We start from the raw sequence: 22,652 nt of genomic DNA on the forward strand, positions 1-22,652 counted from the left end.
ACTCTGATCTTTTTTATTGATTATATTGCTTATTTACAGAGTTGTTATGTGGTCTTCTGTTATTTTCTGTATAGTTGTCACAATAGGGTCCAGCTTGCATTTATGTCGCTCTGCATCTTAAATATTTGCATACCGAATAAGGTGATACCCTCATATCATGCTGTAGAGCCAGCTTTGATTGAAAGAATCCCTTGTGGCGGAATATCCAATATCTGAGTTTTGCCTTTTTGACAGTTTAATGTACGGAGGAATTTTTAAATACCACGTATTTCCTTAAAAGAGCTCTGTCCAAAATATTGATTTATTTAATTCCTCATATTTGCAATTGCTATGTCCGCGTTTTAATTATGCTGAAAGCTGGTTTGATGTTTGATCTAAAGCAGGTTGCCATGGTGGTTTTCCTTTGCATATTAAATGGTTGTTAAGACTTTTTGTACACCTGTTTAATTTTGCTTGTGATATTAAAAAGTATGAATTAAGTCCAAAGTTGTAAGCTAAAAATTCTTTTCTTAGTTTTGTTTTTAATATTCTTTCATTGTATTCATGTGGAATTACTATTAATTTGTATATTTCTGATGATTCACTTTGTATTAAAGGTAGTTCCGCCCTTATGACTAATTTTTTGTCCATAAATAATCCACGTGTTTTCGTTCATTATATTCAACCTTTATTTGTGTGTTGGTTTGTTGTCCAGGTATTAACAGCTTTACTGCCAGTTTGTCTTTCATTAACATCAGTTCTGTTTGTAACTGCGTAGGAGTCAAAAGCGTTGGATTTATTTTGGTTATTTCAACCTGATGATTTGATTGATCTGATGTTGAATAGAAAGTAACGTTTTGAAATTACTTTCTATCACTTGGTCGTCGTTATATATTAATCCAACCAGCATGTTATAAATAGAACCAACCCATTCTAATGGGACTCTTTTATGCCTTTTATTGTCTATAATTAAATTATGATAGTGACTTAAGTCTTCGTAGCGCCTTCCTAGTGATAATGATATGACTTTGCATGCCTCTTCAAACTGAGATAAAAACTGGCAATGATCTTTTATTCTAACAATGCAATTTAGCAACACATAATATTGTTAGAAATATCCGTCGAGCTCATAAGATACCGAGAGTATTTGTTATCATGCAAAGGATCGCAAAGATTAGCAATCCAAATCTATGTACAAGTATAGGTTGCTTCTTTTTAGCCATGATTGTGGTTGTTGAAGTTTTTACATCTTTACTTTCTTCGTTATTGTGTGTCTGTTTGATAAGAGGACATAATTTGTGGATTGGTCTTTTCAATGAGTTATTGGAAAGCTTTAAAGTTAACATTCGAACACGACCATCACTTTCTGGATGTGTTTCTATGACTTTTTCAAGAGGCCACCTGGTAGGCTGTGTATTTTCATCTTTTATAAATACAACATTTCCTTCTTTGATATTATCTGTTGGAATTTTCCACTTATTTCTTTGTTGGAGTGTGTGCAAATACTCATTTTTCAACCGATTCTAAAAATCACGATGAATTTTTTGTGTTAATTTCCATTTATTTAGCGTGGAGACGTTGACATCTGTTGCCAAAGAGGGGATAGATATTATTGGTTTTCCTATCTAAAAATGTCCTGGTGTTAACTTATCTTTTCCATTATCATCGTTTATCGCATATAATGGGCGCGTGTCTCCAACCGCTCTTTTTAAGTGGTACTTCACACCTTTAACTCCTGCTTCTCACATTCCCCAAAATGTGGACCTGCCGGGGGCGAAAAATGCCAAGTTATATGTTCATTAGCTATAATAGATGATGCTTCATTGTTTTTCTTAACTGCATCTTTCTTTATCAATTCATCTGTTGGCTCCCACAAAATTTGTTCCGTTGTCGGAGTAAATGTGAAGACTTTTTCCTCTTCTGGCAAAAAATCGTCTAAACGCTGCAAAAAAAAGCTTCTGTTGACAAATCACTTACAGCTTCTTACCTTTGAATAATTTTTGTTCACGGCCTTTAGAACATCTCATCTGGAATGGCCCAGCATAGTCAACCCCGGTATAGGTAAAAAGTAATAATGGTGATACTCTAAAGTCTGGTAGGTCGCCCATCATTTGTGTTGCTGTGACTTGAATGTATCGTACGCACTTGCAACATTACCGTATACAACTTTTGATTGCATTTTTTAATCCTATAATATAATGACTTTTGGCCTTCGATTTTCGGATAATTAAAACCATTTTGGACCATACTACCAGAAGTCTGCTTTCATGATGCGACATCTGCTGGGTTGTCTTTAGAGCTTACATGTTTCCACTTTACTTTGAATTTTCAATCCAACCCAAGGTTATAGTAGAATCACTCCATGCATAGATTGTATGATTAATGGTAATGTTTTTTTTATCACTTTACTGATCAATTTAGCTAATAAGTGTGCTGCGCCGAGTTCTAATTTTGGAATTGTTTTCCGATTTTTAAACGGGTTTATTTTTGTTTTTGCTGTTAAAAGTTGATCATTGTTTCCTTTTTTATGTACAAGTATATTGCTGCTGCATAAGCCCTTTCTAAAGTATTACAGAACCCATGTATTTGAATCTGAGAACCCATACAAGTTCCTATCCATCTTGGATCTATTAAACACATTTTTTTAATGAAGTGCATCCATTCCTTCTGTAGATCTTCTGTGTGTTGGTTATCCCAGTTGGATTGCAGACACCAATGTTTTTGAATGTAACACTGACCCACTGCTGTGATTTGATAACCACTTCCTAAGATGAAATCCAAATTCTTCAAGGTGTTTGCTGATGCTTTGTTGGATGTATTTATATTCTTGTATTGAATCTGCGCCATATAGAAGTCTTCCTTTTTTTTGCAATTTTTCAATTAGACACTTATTTGGGATTTCAATGAATGTACGCACAGCTAGATATGGTGCTGATGCAGCTCCGCACGTCACTGTTGTTAGCTCATATTCATCTAATTTTTCCTTTTGATTTTTACGCTATGAGATTCTGTGATATGGCTGATTTTTTTTTTGATATTTTAATTTGTCTGAACATTTTCTCTACGTCAGCGGTGATAACAACTAGCCAAAGCCTCCGTTTGAATATGATATCGAATATGTCTCTTTGTAGTTTAGGTCCTGTACACATAATGTCATTTAGACTTCTACCATTTTGCTGATGCATCAAATACCACTCGAATTTTTGTTGTTAAATTATTTTTTCTTATAACAGCTTGATGTTTTAAATAAATATTGTCTTTTTCTTTATTATCTGCTTGTGTCATATGACCAAGGTCTATATATTCTTTGATTAATTTATGATATTCTTCTTTTAATTTAAGATTAATTTTGAATTTGTACTCCATAGAAATTAGACGCGCTACTGTTTGCCTTCGCGATTCTCCTAATTTTTTTATCTTTTTGAACGGAATTTCTACAATAAATCTCGTTTGGTAGTTTCTTTCCAAATTTGTTACTGCTGTCATTATTTTTTCGGCAACTTTTGGTTTTATTATGCCGGATATTGTCGCCGAATTTAGTCGCTTGACCAAGAACACCGCGATCTTTCTTTATTCCGTTTTCAATGATACTACTAAAGACATTTGTTTACATTTGTTATGTACCCTACAAGAACAGTGACGGTCATCTGATGGGTAATATGACAGTCTTAGCTGAAAAAATTTTGTCAGCGCGCAGAACAAAGTTTCTATCATTTTCTTAAGAGCCTTATTTTCTTTTTGTTTTTTTCTGAGTCATTGCTGACCATAAATCCGTCATAGCTGAAAATTGTCAGTTATGACTGAAACTTTTCAGAAGTGAAAAATGTTTTTGCGCAGTAGACAATATAATTTTTATTTTTTTAATAAATTTCAAACTTTTAATCAAAATTAGTTATAATAATAAACTTAAATATAAAAAGGAATGCAACAAAAAATATAAAATATAAAAATAAAATTTCACTTGATGCCATCTCTTCCTCTCAATAGCTCTGCGTACGTCTTTCTCCAATCAGTGGTTAGTTCTGAATTAAAAAATGCAAATGTAAATTAACAAAACTGACATATCATGTGAGTGTATTGGTGAACCCATCAGCAGTTTCTTGTAGGGTACGTTTAGGCCAATTATAGAATGTAGACAAATTGTCAACTGACATTTAGAGCTGGCAAAATATGTCTTCTAACAATATCGATTAAACTAGAGCAGGCACCCATTAAAATGAGTGGAATGTAAGTTTTCAAGGGGTTTTCAGCGAAAACTGTGTTTTTGTTTGACAGATTTTGTATGGATGAAAGCACAAGTTTTCGCGTGAAAACCTCTTTTGTCTATGAAAACACGAATTTTGTGTCGGTGCGAACATAGTATTAGGCACTTGTAGCAGACTTTGTTATCCTTTAAATATTTACGCCTATCATCAATGGGTATATTTTTGAATCTCCTGCATTGTTGTAAAGTATGAGCTAACATTTTACAGTAGATACACATTTGTTTGATCGGCTGTCTTATATTAGTCACTGTGTAGTTGACCCTAAACATATGTTGTTTACGATTGCCATAAACCTGTTCTTTATCAGCCACTGCATTTAATGTTTGAATGTGTTGATCCAAAAAATCTCTTATATTTGATAATTGTTGTATTTCTCTCGTCTTTTTTACTGTTTGCTCTTATAATTTCAGACCTTCTTTGTCTAATTTACGGACAATTATACGTGCAATAAAAGGATCAGAAACTTCAGTGCTTATTCCTAGTGAATCGATAGCGTTAAGACATTCATTTACACTTTCCGCATTGTTGCTATTTACAATTGGTTGATCCAATATTCTGTCCCACTGCGTTGTGAACAGAATTCTTTTGTTGTCATACCTATGTTTTAGTAGACTCCACGCTGCTTCAAAATTTTTGTCGATACTTGCAGGTGCTGTATTAATCGCGCAGCTTCGCCTTTTAATCAAAGATTTTTTTCTGCGCTTGATAACTGCTCGTTATTATGTACCACATCTTGGAACACGTTATAAAAATTTGCTCATTTTTTGATATCGCCGTAGAATAATGGGGTTTTTAATTTTTCTAATTCCAAATTAGAGCGGTAAGTAATTTTAGGCTTTTCTTTTTGTAATGTTTTTTTACAGTTGTTAAGCTTTTGGAAATTTACTTGAATTATCTCTTCGTACATGTCATTAACTTCTTTATTGAAGTCTGATTTATTGTGAAAATTTTGAATGTCAAAAAAGACAGTTTCCGTATGCTTTTTGTGATTATGTTCGTCCATGCATGATTATCCATTATTCTTCTGAGGTTTTCAATTTTCCTTATGAAAGTGGACGTTTTTTGATTTAAGCCGTGGGGTTGAACTTGAACTTCTTGATTTGTTTTATCTTTTTTCAATCAAAGACTTTTTTTCTGAACTTTTCATCTTAGATTCCCTGAGAATTTTCTCAATTTTAGTTATCGTGTTATTATAGCCATTTTTAATGACGTAGTCTTCTTTTTCAATACCATCTGCCGTTAGTTTTTCGTGATTCGCATCGAACTCTCTTTGATATTTTCCAAGAGTTTTGATGGCATCTTTAACTTTCTTTTTTATACTCTCGCAACCTGTTGCTACAGAGTATAATAGTTTTGTTCACCTAACGGTTGTTTGTATCACCTAAAACTAATCGAGTTAGATATAGGGTTATGTATATATTTATAAATGAGCAAGATGAAGAGACGAGTTGAAATCCGAGTCACTGTCTGTCCGTCCGTTCGTGCAAGCTGTAACTTGAGTAAAAATTTAGATATCTTCATGAAACTTGGTACACATGTTTCTTGGTACCGTAAGACGGTTGGTATTGCAGATGGGCGTAATCGACCACTGCCACGCCCACAAAACGCCATTAATCAAAAACAAATAAATTGCCATAACTAAGCTCCACAACAAGATACAAGACTGTTATTTGGTACAAAGGATCACAGTAGGGAGCACTAAACACGCCAGAGACATTAAATTTTATCTCTGGGATGGTATGAGGTGACTTTATAGGAACCGCGTTCAAAATTAGTCAGTGGGCGTGGCACCGCCCACTTTTAGGTGAATATCCATATCTTGGGATCTGCTTAACCGATTTCAACCATATTTCTTTTTATAGTGCGAAAATGGGCGAAATCGGACTACAACCACGCCTATTTCCCATATAACACCATTTTCAATTCCATCTGATTCTTTCACTTTCCATTACGCATATCAAGCAACAATGATTATATCGGGGTAAAACTTTGCGTGAATAATACGTTTAAAGTATGCCATCTTGTGACCAAAAATTGTCTAAATCGAACCAAAACTGTTCAAGCCCCTAAGTACTAAATATGTGGACCCCAGTGCCTATAGTTGACCTTCTACCGAAAATATCAAAGAAATCTCAAACGAGTATACCATTTGACTTTGCGAGAGTATAAAATGTTCGGTTACATCCGAACTTAGCCCTTCCTTACTTGTTTAATTATATTTTTGTTGCAGAAAAAAAAATTATATTATCTACTGCGCAAAAGAATTTTTCACTTGTGATAGACTTTCAGTCATAACTGACAATTTGCAGCTATGATATGATATAGTGAATCAATTCCGAATACCCATGTGTTAAAGAGGGATGCAAACTCACACACATACGTTTGTTTACATCAGTTTTTGCACAAGGCCCTTATGAAAATGATAGCAACTTTGTTCTGGGCGCTTACAAAATTTTTTCAGCTGTGACTGTCATATCACCAGTCAGATGACTGTCACTGTTCTTGTAGGAATGTTTTTATTATCGACTATTGAATGGAATGTATGCGTATTGCATGTTAATACATTTGATGTGTTTATATATATATATATATATATGTCCTTCACTGCCTTGGCGTTGTCGATGCTAAAAAATAAGAGTGTTCAAAGATATTTGAACACCCTGTATAAATCGATATTATGGTGGCTTTTATATCTTATGTTTACCGTAAGGAAAGCACAGCAGGTTTGTATATGAAAAAGTATAAGAATTGGACAATGACCGCAGTTTTAGCGAAACTTAATGCATAATAATCTTGACATCCTTAAATTACTCATACCTCTCATATAACATAATGAAGGGTTTTCCAATATAAATGATATGCTTTTTTTTACAAAAAATACATACTAATTGTTAAGGAAACTCAAATGTTTTTTATTTAGTGTGAAGTACAATCAATACAAAAAAAGTTCTGAAGATAACATTATTCAAATGGCCTTCACGACATCTTTTGCAGAAACGAATTCTATGAACCCAGTTTTCGAATACTGGTTAATTGCTTAAGACAAATGACTTCAAATAATCCCGCAAGAAGTAGTCTATTGGTGTTAAATCACAACTTCTTGTAGGCAATCAATGTCACAATTTCTTGAAATTATGGAATCTCCAAATTTCTTTAACAATAATTCGGATTTTGCACGTGCTGTGTGGCACGTAGCCTCATCTTGTTGGAACCAGACATTGTCAATATCAACTTCTTCCAATTGCGGTCATAAACAGTTGGTTATCATCGATCTATACCACTCTTCATTGACATTAACGGTGTCACCAGCTTAAGTTCGAAAGAAGGACATACCGATGCCTCCACCAGACCTAAAACCACACCTATCTGTCAATTTAAAAATTTAGAAATCATATCATCCCTGTTGGAAAACCCGATATGAATATAATTTTTCAAGGTGCCAAGCAATTTTTTATGAAAAAAAGTTGGAAACTTGTCTTGATATTAATATAAGTGGGTGTTAAAAATGGATAAAAATAGTTCAGTACTTCCCTAATAAAATACCTACCAAATTGTAAGGTAACTTGACCAAAGTAATTGAAATCAAATATTTCGTTCATATTTTTTTATTCTATGCCCATTATATTGGTTAGTGACAATAAGGGAATTTTTGGTGCTAAAAATTTATAAAATCCTTCTATATCTTTTCCATAACCTCACATATCCAAAATAATGATGATTGCACCTCGGTTAGATTGTAATCGATTCAAAATTTCGTCGAATAACCAATGTTACATTTTTTTTTTAATTTTGTTCACATTTGGAAATATTTACCCACTTTTGATTAATGCGCTCCTAAATTTTTATTTTTAACCTAGGCTACACTCGCAAATATTTCTATGTTTTTGATTCCTACAAATTGTGAGTATAGTTATACGAACTAGTCTCTCAGTTTTGAGATATCAGCTTGAAATTTTGCACTCGTCCTTTTTTCGCCAAAAAGCTGCTAATTAGTCGGAACGTTCGATATCGGATCACTATTGCATATAGCTGCCATAAAAACTGAACGATCAAAATCAAGTGGTTGCATGGGAAACTTTTTATTTGACGAAATATCTTCAAGAAATTTGGCATAGATTATATTATAGCAACAATGGCAATTTTCAAGAAATTTTTCAGATCGGATCACTTTAACATATAGCTGCCATACAAACTGAACGACCGGTATGCTTGTATGAAAAACTTTTTTATTTGACGAGATATCTTCACGAAATGGGCTATTGTACAAGGTAACGGTGCAATCTCCGATTAAATTGTTCAGATCGAGTCACTATAGCATATATCTACCTCGGACCAAAGTTCTTGTAAAGAGTCTTTCGTATTTGTGAAGGGTATTATAGCTTCAATTTAGGTATTATAGGTGCAACGGAAGTTGAGGTTTTTTCTTGTTTTACTTAATGAAGCAAAATTTAAATTGAAAAAAAATCCACGGGGTACAAATTTTTTTCACAATTTTAAAATAATTTATACAGATTTTTTTTGAGTAGCTATAGAGCACAAATCAACGTAAGATGTTGAATTTTTTATTTTATTAATTTTATTTTAAAATGTTCGTAACAAACGAGTAATTTTCACAGTTGTTAATTGATAACATTTGATAATGAAAGAGAATTAGGAACAATCTACTTATTCTTAATTTTTAATAATAATATTTATACTTTTGATTTAAAAACATTTTCAAATTTAAGCACTCTTCGTTAAATCCTATGCTTAGTTCAGTTCAGTTAGGTTTTATGGCTTTCCCACACTATCCTGGCGAACTTTCTTCGGAATCGAATACCATTGGAATACGTGTCAACAGGACCATTTCTCCAATAAATTTTTCCGCCAAAATGGTTTCTTTAATAATATTTTCTGTGATCTTTTTGATTACCAAACATGTACCATTGCATAGTTGAGGTGGATTCAAATAAGGTGAACCCATTTTTAACCGAAAATTATGTGATGTCCTTCCGGGTATTTCTTGAATATTTTGAAATACCATTTATGACCCAAGTAATTAAATTTTATTCCCATGAAAATACTGTCAATAATCCATGTTTTTTGTAAGCTGCACAGCTGCTGAAATGTCTGGCAGGTTAGTTCATCGTGTATTTGATTCCAGTTATATTCTTCCATTCCCAACATCCATAAATTGTTAGGAATATATGGTTTTTGAGCTGGTGAAGGAATTTGCAGTTGTACGCGCATTATTATATAATAATGGTCAATCGAAGTGTTTCAACACTTCACAATAAGTTGTTTAAGTTAACAGCCTGGTAACTTGGTTTGGAAAAATCGACGTTTTTTCGAAAGTAATACATATTAAGAATACACTGCAAAATTTTTAGGACGCAAATCGAAATATTGCCGAAGTTATAGTAGCTATACGTGAACGTCTTGTAGTAGTACGCGTTGTTATTACATAACATTTTTAATCTGTTGTTGAAACTTTAAACGCGTTTTTTTCGGTCGGCTCGGATAATAAAAATTTTCTATCCATCTATTAATAATATATTATATTACAATATTAAATTGATTGAATTTAATTGTTACCATTAAAAAAAATGCTAGTTACCAGACTACTACCTTAAACAATCGCTAATCTCATTGTCTTAAGAAAAGCTAAGCGGTCTGTCGGAAACCACGAGATAGTAGTAAAATAGAACCACCGAACAGTTCATCGTTGCCCTTTAAATTTTGCATTGTTTTGAGCAATTCGTTGAGAATATTTGTGAGCTCTTTCAGTAGTAACAACCAATATACAGTCAACCCTCCTATAACGGGGTACTCTCAGAACGCGGTTTCCATATAACGTGGAGCTGAAAATGTAACAGCCCTCCTATAACGCGGTACTCTTAGCACGCGGTGTCCGTCAACAGCATCCCATAAGTTCCTTCCGCGTAGCCTAAGAATGTTTAGAATAAGCTGTGCTGATATGTTTACATAAATATAATATTATCTCCGGCTTATCTCATCATTTATAATTATTTTATTTCGGCAGTGGAAACCCATACGATGGAAAAAAATTTATATTCCAAAGTTTTATTGGTTCTTAATAACGCTGATTGCCACAACATTCAACTGGATCATCCAAATGTAAAAATTGTCTTCCTTCCTCCCAACTGCACTTCCAACCTTTGGACCAAGGACTCATTCAAACTTTAAAAATGTATTATACACGCCAAGTTCTATAAACTATTTTTAAATAAGGAAAACCAAATGTCGGTTTACAAAATGTGAAAAAAGGTCTAAATTTGATAGATTAAATTTTACAAAAGTCTTTCTTGTTTTTGTTGGAAAACAGTTTCTTAGTTACTTTTTTTATCATTTCTTTATATAAACTCGTCAATTTAATAAAAATAATTTATAATTTATCTTCTTCTTATTGGTCTCCATATAATGCGGTACAAATTATGTGATTTGTACCAATTCTGCGTTTCTTATAGCGCGGTTTCCATACAACGCGGTACGCACTCACCGGGTTATAGAAGGGTTGACTGTAATTCATAAACATACACACATACATATCTGTATACAAAAATTACTGTACTCTAGCAATATCTCCTTGTTGTTATTCTATTTTTTTGAAGTATTGTAATATTCAAATGATTCTTACATAAATTTTGATATATGTTTGTGATTTGAAATATAATTTTTACATACAATTTTTTTCACATAATTAGGTAAAAAGTATTATATTCTAAGTTATTCTATTTCGTCCCCTGGTTCTGAGCTACCTCGCTTATTCATACTATGTACATAAACACATATGTACATAGTATGAATACTCTAAATGCTCTATTGTACTTGCCACAATGTACTTTCCTAACTTCAGTACTACAAGTATAATAAATTTAAGGATTATTTATGTAACCAGAGAGCAATGCGGATAGCAATCTGAGTTTGTAGTGCTATGCTTATAATGACACATGTATCTTGGTCGCCATGAAATGATTGCGCAGCATTTGTGAATTCAGTTTTTGTTAGTTTTAAGTTTATTTTGTGTTCTTAGTTTTTAGTTTTCTTGTGAAGATTGACTGAATTCGATCAGCTGAGTCTTTCGACGATGTTTATTTTTTAATCTTAGTTGGTTGAGCATGAACTAATGTGTTTGTTTGTTTAACGTTCAATGTGTTCAACATGTTGTGACAGTCGTACACGAATACCAGCCCTAAGACACGCATTCTGAGTTTGTAATAATATGGACCTTGAACAACTTAGAAAAATTATGCAAGTAGTATTCCAGCTGAGCAATCTGCTGCTAAGCGATCATTATTAAAAACAGAAAAATTAAGTGTTACTGATGCTGTGCTGGCTTCATTTGGAACAACAAAAGTCTTGATTTGATATACAGGGACAATACATGTTATCGAGCAGAAGTTAGGCACTCTTAGACGGGGTGGCTTGCCAATATGCTAGTATTGTGATGAGGTCGAATAGAAACAAGGTCAATATGTCCACGAACCGGCCTTGGGAATGTCCAAAGACTTGCCTTTGTTCTCTGGCTCTCGCATAACAGGTCGAGTCAAACCATGAACAAGAAAAAACGTTAACTTCGGTTGCACCGAAGCTATAATACCCTTCACAGATACAAATGTTCCTTACAATAACTTGATTCTGATCTAATTTCGTGAAGATGCCTCGTCAAATAAAAAAGTTTTCTATGCAAGCACTTTACTCCGATCGTTCAGTTAATATGACAGCTATATGTTATAGCCATCCGATCTGTACAATTTCTTCGGAGATTGCACTATTGCGTTAAATAATAATCTATGAAAAATTTCGTGAATATACCTTGTCAAATCGTCCGATAGTTCAGTTTGCATGGCAGCAATATGCTATAGTGATCTGATCTTTACAATTTCTTCGAAGATTACGTTGTTGCCTTAGAAAATAACTTATGTCAAATTTCGTGAAGATACTACATCAAACAAAAAAGCTTCCCATAAAAGGATTTGAATTTGATCGGTCAGTTTGTATAACAGCTATATGCTATAGTTGTCCGATGTCGGCGTTCCCGACAAAAGAGCAGCAGGTGAGAAAAGAAGGACGTGTGTAAAATTTCAGATCGACATCTCAAAAACTGAGGGACTAGTTTGCATATATACAGACGGATATGCCTAAATCAACTCGGCTCATCATGCTGATCATTTATGTATATATGTTATAAGTTCTCCGACGTTTCCTTCTTAGTGTTACAAACTTCGTTGCAAACTTAATATACCCTGTTCAGGGTATAAAGATACTCTTTCGCAGCTAGTCTTCCGAGAAGCCAAGAGGATAGGAGACGTAAGCCAACCGCAAAAGCGCAGAGGGAACGTTTCAGCGAGCGGGTACAACGGATAAGTTGAATTGTTTTCGATTCGAAACCAGAGGGTACGGGAACCAGCGCGCATTCCACTGAAACTTTTCTTCTTTTTTCTAGACGAGCTTGTGGACTTAATCATACCCAAGGGCGTTAACGCCTACTACAGGGACTTGCATACAAGATGAAGTAGCCCGATGGTCCCCTGCCATAATACTTTTGTATGGCAAGTCTCATGTAGTAGGCCTTTGTTTGGTTGGGAAAAGAAGGGAAATGCTCATGGTGAGACACCAATCCTTTCGCAGATACTACTGATAAGAACTTTTTCCTTATATGCATTAACAAATTCTCGAAATTTGTTGCTGTGCAGTCTGTAAAGATCGACAAGGGCGTAAGTGAAATTGTAAGGGTAATTTTGCTAGCCAAAACTCAATACAACTAGTCTATGTACAATTTTTAAGACTGATGAGCCGCAGGATTAAACCCAAACAAGATCATAGCCTGCCATAGAGAGCCGTGGAAGCGGACCTGGGCACCACGATACTCATTAGGCGATCGAGGCGATGTCCTTGCATTTTTTTTATCCTTTTAGTCGATTGGCACATTTTTATTAGTTGTAAATTTTATTATCATTGGTGCACACTTTTGTCTTAAGTCATTTTTTTGTGTCGGGGTATTCCACTAACGCTTTACATTTCATTACTAAGTTCCCTGGAATTAAGTTCGCTTGCAAGAAAATTAAAAATTTTTCTGACACACAAAAAGTTTCATATTGCATATAATAGTTGAAGTTGTCGCAGAGTGTGATCGGAAAGCTCAAACGCTTGAAAATTGCATCGCTTCTCCGAGGGCCACATTTCTCTGCCAGCATCGGGGACTTGAGCCTACAGGTAAAGAGTTCTTTATCCATACATATATAGGCGAATATTTTTGGAATGACTGAAAATAGAGTGAAAGAAACTCAGAGAAAAAAAATTAAGTCTTTGGCGCAGGTTTGTTACTAATTTTCGACTACAAAAACAGCCAAATTCCTCCAAAGACTATAATCTATTCTACTATATTTTCAATTAATTTTCAAATATTGCCTGGTTTTGATCAAAATTTTATCTATCCCATCAAAATATTATGAAATATTTTCTATTTTATCAAGAAATTTTATAAAATATTTGTGCTTGTAAATAGTTTGTAGAAGCTTTTCAGATTTCGTAAATTGTGAATTTTATATTGTTTTAAATAAATTTAGTGATAAGTACAATATTATACAGAATAATATCAGAGATTGTGAGAAAAAGCAATAAACTTTTGTTTCGAAATTTCATTAATATTTTCTATTGAAAACACATGTTCGCAATAAAATTTCTTTTTATACTCTCGCAACCTGTTGCTACAGAGTATAATAGTTTTGTTCACCTAACGGTTGTTTGTATCACTTAAAACTAATCGAGTTAGATATAGGGTTATATATATATAAATGATCAGGATGAAGAGAAGAGTTGAAATCCGGGTGACTGTCTGTCCGTCCGTCCGTGCAAGCTCTAACTTGAGTAAAAATTGAGATATCTTTATGAAACTTGGTAGACATGTTTCTTGGTACCGTGAGACGGTTGGTATTGCAGATGGGCGTAATCGGACCACTGCCACGCCCACAAAACGCCATTAATCAAAAACAACTAAATTGCCATAACTAAGCTCCGCAATAAGATACAAGACTGTTATTTGGTACACAGGATCACATTAGGGAGGGGCATCTGCAGTTAAATTTTTTTTTTGAAGTGGGCGTGGTCCCGCCTCTAATAGGTTTAATGTGCATATCTCCTAAACCGCTAATGCTATAATAACAAAATTCACTGGAAGCAAATGCTTTTAGCACTTCTATTGACGGTGTGAAAATAGTTGAAATCGGGTGGCAATTCCGCCCACTCCCCATATAACGGTATATAACTACTAAAAGCGCGATAAATCAAGCACTAAACACGCCAGAGACATTAAATTTTATCTCTGGGATGGTATGAGATGACTTTATAGGAACCGCGTTCAAAATTAGTCAGTGGGCGCGGCACAGCCCACTTTTTGGTTTAAACACATATCTTGAGATCTGCTTAACCGATTTCAATTAAATTCGGTGCATAACGTTCTTTTCATGTTTCTATGTCATAGTGCGAAAATGGGTGAAATCGGACTACAACCACGCCCACTTCCCATATAACACCATTTTAAATTCCATCTGATTCTTTTACTTTCCACTATGCAAATCAGGCAACAATGACTGTATCGGGATAAAACTTTGCGTGAATAATGCGATTAAAGTATGCCATCTTGTAGCCAAAAATTGTCTAAATCGAACCAAAACTGTTTAAGCCCCTAAGTACTAAATATGTGGACCCCAGTGCCTAAAGTTGACCTTCTACCGAAAATATCAGTCAATCCACAAAGAAATCTCAAACGAGTATACTATTTGACTTTGCGAGAGTATAAAATGTTCGGTTACATCCGAACTTAGCCCTTCCCTACTTGTTTTATATTCCTTTTATTTAAATTTCTGTGCCGGAAAATCGCAGTGTTTCGATCAGGCCATCTTAGCTGTGTGAAAATTTAGACAACCATGTGATTTTTTTGTTACTTGTACGCCTGTACAATAATCTGGGAGCTAATGCACTAAAAAGCTACATGCAGGTGTAGTGGCACATTGCGGAATCGAACTGAGCAATCTGAACCCAGTCACTTATGTTGAACACGGAATTATCATTATCAACGACACGTCGGTTAAGGTTCGGGCATTGGCATTAACATCTGGGTACATGGCATACATCTCATTACCTTCAACGATTATGTTACAATAAATTTGAGACTCTGTTGGTTAACCCTAACAACGTCCAGAACAGAGTCCCCAACTTCTATCATATTGAATATCAGTGCCAACCAAAAGATTGACAGTCTCCCATTCCTCAGCTCAAAATTATTATTTTATAGAAACTTACTTCTTTTATTTGCTAGGGTTCCGCCTAGTAAGGACTAAATAATTTATATAATAACTAGATAACTAGTTTTATAGACTATAAAAAAAAATTCTCTCAAAAAGGACTTATTTATATATATACATACATATATACGCTGTCATCTCTTTTAGTTGGTTTAGTGAGAGCTTTGAAGATACCCGATAAATATTTTAGCTTATTCCGCACATCCAACACATTTCAAAAGATTGTACATGAGAGAAATACGTAGTAGAGGGTCACTGCGGAATGGCGGTCATAAATGAGTGTATTAAATTTTCCTTCATATTTAGAAATAAGCTTTACGACAAGCTTTTTTCTTTAAGTTATATTAACGATTTATAGATCATTGTTATCACTAATAAAAATCATTGTTAAAATTAGGATCCTTGTTAGCAAATCGCTTAATTGTACCTCTACCATTTTACGACTTCCAACAGCTACGTATGTATGTATGTTTGTATAAAAGATATAATATCTGCGATGAACTATTCATTGGACTTTACAAGTATACTTGCACATCGTTGGTCTCTTCACCTCCGATGAAGTGTCACTAATGGGAGAAGTGGTTTTCAGACACTCGAGAGGCAAAAGCATTACAGCAACTTCGGCAGTAGTAGGCACTGTTGCTCAAAAGCAGCCAACAAACATGCATACACTTAAATCTGACTGAACGTGTACAATTGCGAGTTTACTTGAAAATTAAATATAATATTTGTAGTTACTATTCATACCCTACAAGAACAGTGGCAGTCATCTGACCAGTAATATGACAATCACAGCTGAAAAAATAAGGGTTGCTTTTACGCAAAGAGATAACTGTTGAAAAATGATGAATATTGTGGATAAACGTTTTTTTTTTACAATCATCAACATTGACAGTCATTTCACTTATCATTTGACTGCCAGTGGTGACAGTACTAAATCATTCAGCTGTTTCATTCTTACACATGTAAGCAATATAATTCGAAGATGTCCCTATTTAACAATAACAGTGACAATCAGTTGACAAGTTAACTGTTCGTCACAACTGACATAAAAACTGTGAGTGTGTTAGTGAACCCATCAGCAGTTTCTTGTAGGGTATATGATACTACAAACTCGCGTATTACCGCGACCTTACGTAATAGAAATTTGGTTAAACTTGATGTTGTCCATTGAAGATGGTGCGGCCAAACTGATGGCTATTTTTATTTTGGGGAATGTACTCGGATTAAGTGTGGCTTAGTTGTGGACTTGTCTCTGAAGATGGTGCGGCCAAGCCGATTGTTATTTTTATTTTGGTGAATGTACTCATATTAAGTGTGGCAGCGATTATGCGTAATATGTATTAAGTACAAGTTTATACAACTTTTAAAAGAATAAACGGAATTGAAATGCCTTGAATATCAATCGGTTACTTGCAGACTTGTCTCTCAACTTAAGAGTTTAGATTTGGTTTTAGAAAAATAAGCGTCCATTCGAATTTACTTTATTAGTAAGTAAAAATGTCCGAAACAGTGAGCCTTATTATACTCTCGCAACCTGTTGCTACAGAGTATAATAGTTTTGTTCACCTAACGGTTGTTTGTATCACCTAAAACTAATCGAGTTAGATATAAGGTTATATGTACATATACTTGTATAAATGATCAGGATGAAGAGACGAGTTGAAATCCGGGTGACTGTCTGTCCGTCCGTCCGTGCAAGCTCTAACTTGAGTAAAAATTGAGATATCTTTATGAAACTTGGTAGACATGTTTCTTGATACCGTAAGACGGTTGGTATTGCAGATGGGCGTAATCGGACCACTGCCACGCCCAAAAAACGCCATTAATCAAAAACAAATAAATTGCCATAACTAAGCTCCGCAATAAGATACAAGACTGTTATTTGGTACACAAGATTACATTAGGAAGGGGCATCTGCAGCTAGAATGGTTTTTTAAAAGGGGGCGTGGTCCCGCCCCTAATAAGTTTAAGGTGTGTATCCCCTAAACCGCTAATGCTATAATAACAAAATTCACTGGATGCAAATGTTTTTAGCAGCTCTACCTACAGTGTGAAAATTAGTGAAATCGAGTAGCAACTCCGCCCACTCCCCATATAACGGTACTGTTAAAAAATGGGATGGTATAAGATGATTTGATAGGAACCGCGTTCAAAATTAGTCAGTGGGCGTGGCACCGCCCACTTTTAGGTGAAAACCCATATCTTGGGACCTGCTTAACCGATTTCAACCAAATTCGGTGCTAACGTTCTTTTTATATTTCTATATTATAGTGCGAAAATGGGTGAAATCGGACTACAACCACGCCTATTTCCCATATAACACCATTTTCAATTCCATCTGATTCTTCCACTTTCCACTATGCATATCAAACAACAATGATTATATCGGGGTAAAACTTTGCGTGAATAATACGTTTAAAGTATGCCACCTTGTGACCAAAAATTGTCTAAATCGAACCAAAACTGTTCAAGCCCCTAAGTACTGAATATGTGAACCCCAGTAAAACTTTGCGTGAATAATAGGTTTAAAGTATGCCACCTTGTGACCAAAAATTCTCTGAATCGAAGCAAAACTGTTCAAGCCCCTAAGTATTCCTTACTTGTTTGTATAAAGGTTTTTTCGAGAATACAAAGTATAATTACACACACCACATTTACATTATATATACTTGTAGCAGTTTTCAACATAACCATTATATGGGGTGTGGGCTCACCTGATTTAATCTATTTTCCCTGTGTGGAAGAATGTGCAAAAAAACTTTGTCCTAAGCGAATTTGGTTGATACAGTTTAGTGGTTTGTGAGATATACAATTTAACTTATTAGGGGACGGGGTCTAGTTATGGCGGTTCCTTATATGGTAGTGCCAAGGTTCATCAAGATATCTCAATTTATACTCAAGCACGGACAGACCTGAACTCAATTCTATAACTACCTATCTATCTTGATTAGTATTATTTTTACAAACAACAGTTAGACGACCAAAACTATTATAGTCTGTAGCAACATGTTGCGAGAGTATAAAAATATTGTACATTTGTACATGATATAATTAAATTGTACATGATCGCACTGACCCGTTTACTGATAAACAAGTGTCGAAAAAATTAACAATGGCAATACGTCCCATTTAAATTTGGCATTTAATGAATATCTACCAATGGTTCCGTTTACATTTCTTTTAATTTTGTTATTTTATCAAGCTTCATTTTTATACTCTTGGAAAATGTTTCTATAGAGTATAATAGTTTTGTTCACCTAACGGTTATTTGTATCAAATAAAACTAATCGAGATAGATATAGGTTTATGTACATACAATATAAATGATCAGAATGACGAGAAGAGTTGAAATCCGGATGTCTGTCTGTCCGTCCATCAGTCTGCTGTAACTTGTGTAAAAATTAAGATATCGTAATGAAACTTTTCACACGTGTTCGGATCGGGAGGACGGGTTCGTATATGGACGTAAGCGGTCTACTGCCACGCCCACGAAACGCCATTTATCTAAAACATATAAATTTCCATTAAGATAAGATAATTTGGTATAACAAATCTCAATAACGAGGAGCACCTGTGTAAATTTTTTTTAAAAAATAGGTGTGACCTCGCCTTCTAATAGATTTAATCCATGTATCTCCATTCAAGCTATATTACCCAAATTTCACAGGACAAATCCTCTTAATACCTCTTGAGATAGCGTGAAAATTTGTGATAACCCCGTCCACTCTCCATATAACGGTTTTGTTAGAAACTACTCAAAGTGCAATAAATCAATAACCAAATGCACCGGAGACATTACATTTTACATCATTTAAAAAGCCGGTTGAATAGGAACCGGTGTCAAAATTGGACGATGGACGTAGCACCGAACACATTTACGCAAAATAACATATCTCCGGGCCTACTAGACCAATTTCAACCAAATTTGGTACATAGTATTATTTTGACATTCCCATGTTATAATGCGAAAATAGGCAAAGCCGGACTGCAAGCACGCCTACTTCCCATATAAGATAACTTTAAATTCCATTTGATTCTTTCACTTTCCAGTATACTAATCAAGCACCAATGGTATGCCATTTCAGGTCTAAAAATTGTCAAAATCGGACCATAACTATTCAAGCCCCCATATAAGGAAAATATGGACCCCAGAACCTTTGGCTAACTTTTACCGAAAATATCGGTCAATGTGTGAGATATACAATTGAAATCACTTACGTGATTAAATAGGTCAATATTTCCATTTGCCCCCATTTATCTAATATAAAGATGTTCGAACTTCCGTATGACCTTATATCGGCTAATATGTGAGAAATCTTAATTACATTGAGTGAGTGTTATTCTCCAAACGGTGGATCTCTGTGAGTAAAAGGGAAAACTTTCCCTAGTCCCCATGTAACTGATATCAGGATTTTTAAACATCCGGTTGACTTTACTCCTTATATATTGTTGATGATATGTAAGGTACCTTAATGGAACTCAGAGAGCATCTGTTTCTGTTAATGATATGTAGTAATGCCAAAAATAGATAAGATCAGATCAATACTACACTTAATTTTCATATACCTAATTTCCGGTTGGCCTTATACCGTATATATTGGTCAATATGTAAGATATCTTAGCAAGATTAACTGGATATATAATAATGGATATACATTAGTGTAATGGCGAAAATATGTGAAAATGTATTATACTTCATAAAACAATTTCCGTTACTCCAACAAACCTTATTATTATATTAATGGTTCAGCACTGAACATGAATGGAGTTGGTCTAGATCTTAATCTCATATCCCTAATATGATCAATTTCGATATTTTGGTTGACTTTTGCACATTAACTCGATATATTTAATTTAGCATCTTCGGTTAAACTTAACAGATAAGTCAGATATACTTGTATGTCATTTGAGGATTATTTTAATATAATTTTAAACTTTTTTATTTATCACGATTTCGCGAATAATGAACTCTTCGAAAATTGAACTCTTTCGCAACATTTTTATACTCTTGCAATATGTTGCAGCCGTTTGTATCACTAAAACTAATCGAGATTATATATAAATGAACAGGATGACGAGATTTGAATTCCGAGTGACTTGGCACCCAAGAGAGGATGGTATTGGGATGGGAGAAATCGGACCACTGCCACGTCCCTAAAACGCCATTAAACAAAAACCTTTACAATTTCATAACTAAGCACTAAATTTAGATACAAAACGATAATGGGATGGGGTAAACCAAGCTTCTTGAGAAGAAGTAATTTTAGCATCTCTTCAAAATCTGTGAAAATGGATAAAATCAGATAATAACCACGGCCACTCCCCATATATCGGTTATAATGAAAACAACTAAAAGTGGGATAACTCACTGGATAAATGCTCCGGAAGCATTGAATTTCACAACCATGATGGTGTGGAAAAGCTTCATAGGAGTAGTTATAAAAATTAGACAATGTTCGTGGCACCGCCCACCTTTAGGTGAAATTTTATATCTCAGGAATAACTTGACCGATTTCAACTAGATTCGGTGTGTGAGGTTACTAAAATATTCTGAATACGTACTGTGAAATCGGATAAAAGCCACGCCCACTTCTAATACATCGGACTTTAAATTCCATCGGATTCCTTCACTTTACAGTATACAAATCAGACATTAATTAAGTTGTCAGAGTAAAACTTTGTGCAATTAGTGCTCTCCAGGTATTTCATCCTACGTCGCGACAATACTTCCCTTAGCTCCATATAGCTAACATAAATATTTTTGAACTTCCGGTTCATTTTAAACCGCATCTATCAGTCAATATGTAAGAAAGCTTACAGAAATTCAGAAAGAATATTTTTCTAATAACGGTGTATCCTTTTACCTTAAATGGATGAAATCACGGCGATACTTTCCCGAGTTTGATAGAATAGGTTCTTCCTTAATTGTTTAATATGAAGTTTTGCCAACACATGAAGGTATTTCCCCAGATTTGATTCTTGCAAGTTGCAAGAGTATGGAATGTTCGGTTATACCCGAACATAGCATTTTCTTACTTGTTTTTAAGATATGTCATGGGATTATTATGTAACATCTTTTTAGCAAAAAAAAAATGTGTGTGGCGACAGTACCATATACTTGCGTAGAGTACAATACTTTTGTGGGTATTCGTGATATACAGTTTGTGATATACGTTACCGTGCAAAGTAAATTCTTGAAGAACTGAAAGGCATCATTACTACCCTATTAAAACAGTTTCCATATAGTATCTCATTAAGATTTTTAGATTATCTTATCGATTTGGTGAAAATATCCCATTTCTTCACTATAAAAAAATCAATGGAATCCTGTTAAAATTACGCTTACTACTAAAGCTTCACCACAGTAATATTCCAATAGGTTCTTTCTCTGTTATACGATCGGAAATTTTTATATAATATTTTTTCTTTTGAAATTTTTATTACTTAAGAGTCACATCTTACTATGACTTTGAATGTGATATTATCAACACTACACAATTGAATCCGTTGTACTTTCGTTAATAAAAGATATAGGAAGTAATATATTATATAATAGAAAATAAATGGTACCTGTGGTGATGAAAAATATTGAGTACTAGCAACAGACCCTCTAATTGAAACAAATAACTCTAAGCATTTCCTTACTCTTCTTGGAAATGAAGTGGACATGAATGAAATAGCTAACCATTTATATCACGTTCAAACACACATACAAGTATAATCGTTGTCGGTAAGGATGGCTGTATGTTTGTAAGTTAAGGTATGAGTAGTATATGCATGAAAATAAATTAAAATAACGCTGCGCAGTTGGGCGCCGAGTTTATAAAAAGCGCCAAGCGCATTGGTATCGCAAAACATTTACGTGTCAAACGTGCGCTTGGTAAGAGATCGTCTTGCGATATTTCTTAAAATAGCTTAAAAGTGTGGCGCAAACTGAAACTGATATTATAACTTTAAAATATTCCGAGGCTTTGTTGTAATAAAATAAATACAAATGATAAACAAAACTATAAGTATAGACATCTGTAGTGGAGTGCTTTTCAAGGAACATATATAGATATATATAGATATACATATAATTTATTATTTTTTAGTAAAA

General features: G+C 34.3%; 1 protein-coding gene across 3 annotated transcripts in view; it reads left to right on the top strand.

Annotated features, from left to right (window-relative positions):
- LOC106622251 (uncharacterized) overlaps window positions 1–22,652 on the top strand; it is a 33,170-nt gene that overhangs the window by 9,954 nt on the left and 564 nt on the right. The window contains exon 1 of one of the 3 annotated variants that reach the window (XM_014241376.3): window positions 22,343–22,433. The exons of 1 other annotated variant lie outside the window; for it this stretch is intronic. The gene's annotated coding sequence lies outside the window, so the exon portion shown is untranslated. Of the gene's footprint in view, window positions 1–22,342; window positions 22,434–22,505; window positions 22,530–22,652 lie in introns of those variants that run through there. One more of the 3 variants, XM_036377216.2, reaches the window with a different exon arrangement.

Source organism: Bactrocera oleae, chromosome 3 (genome assembly GCF_042242935.1).
Source record: "Bactrocera oleae isolate idBacOlea1 chromosome 3, idBacOlea1, whole genome shotgun sequence".
Classification (NCBI taxonomy): domain Eukaryota; kingdom Metazoa; phylum Arthropoda; class Insecta; order Diptera; family Tephritidae; genus Bactrocera; species Bactrocera oleae.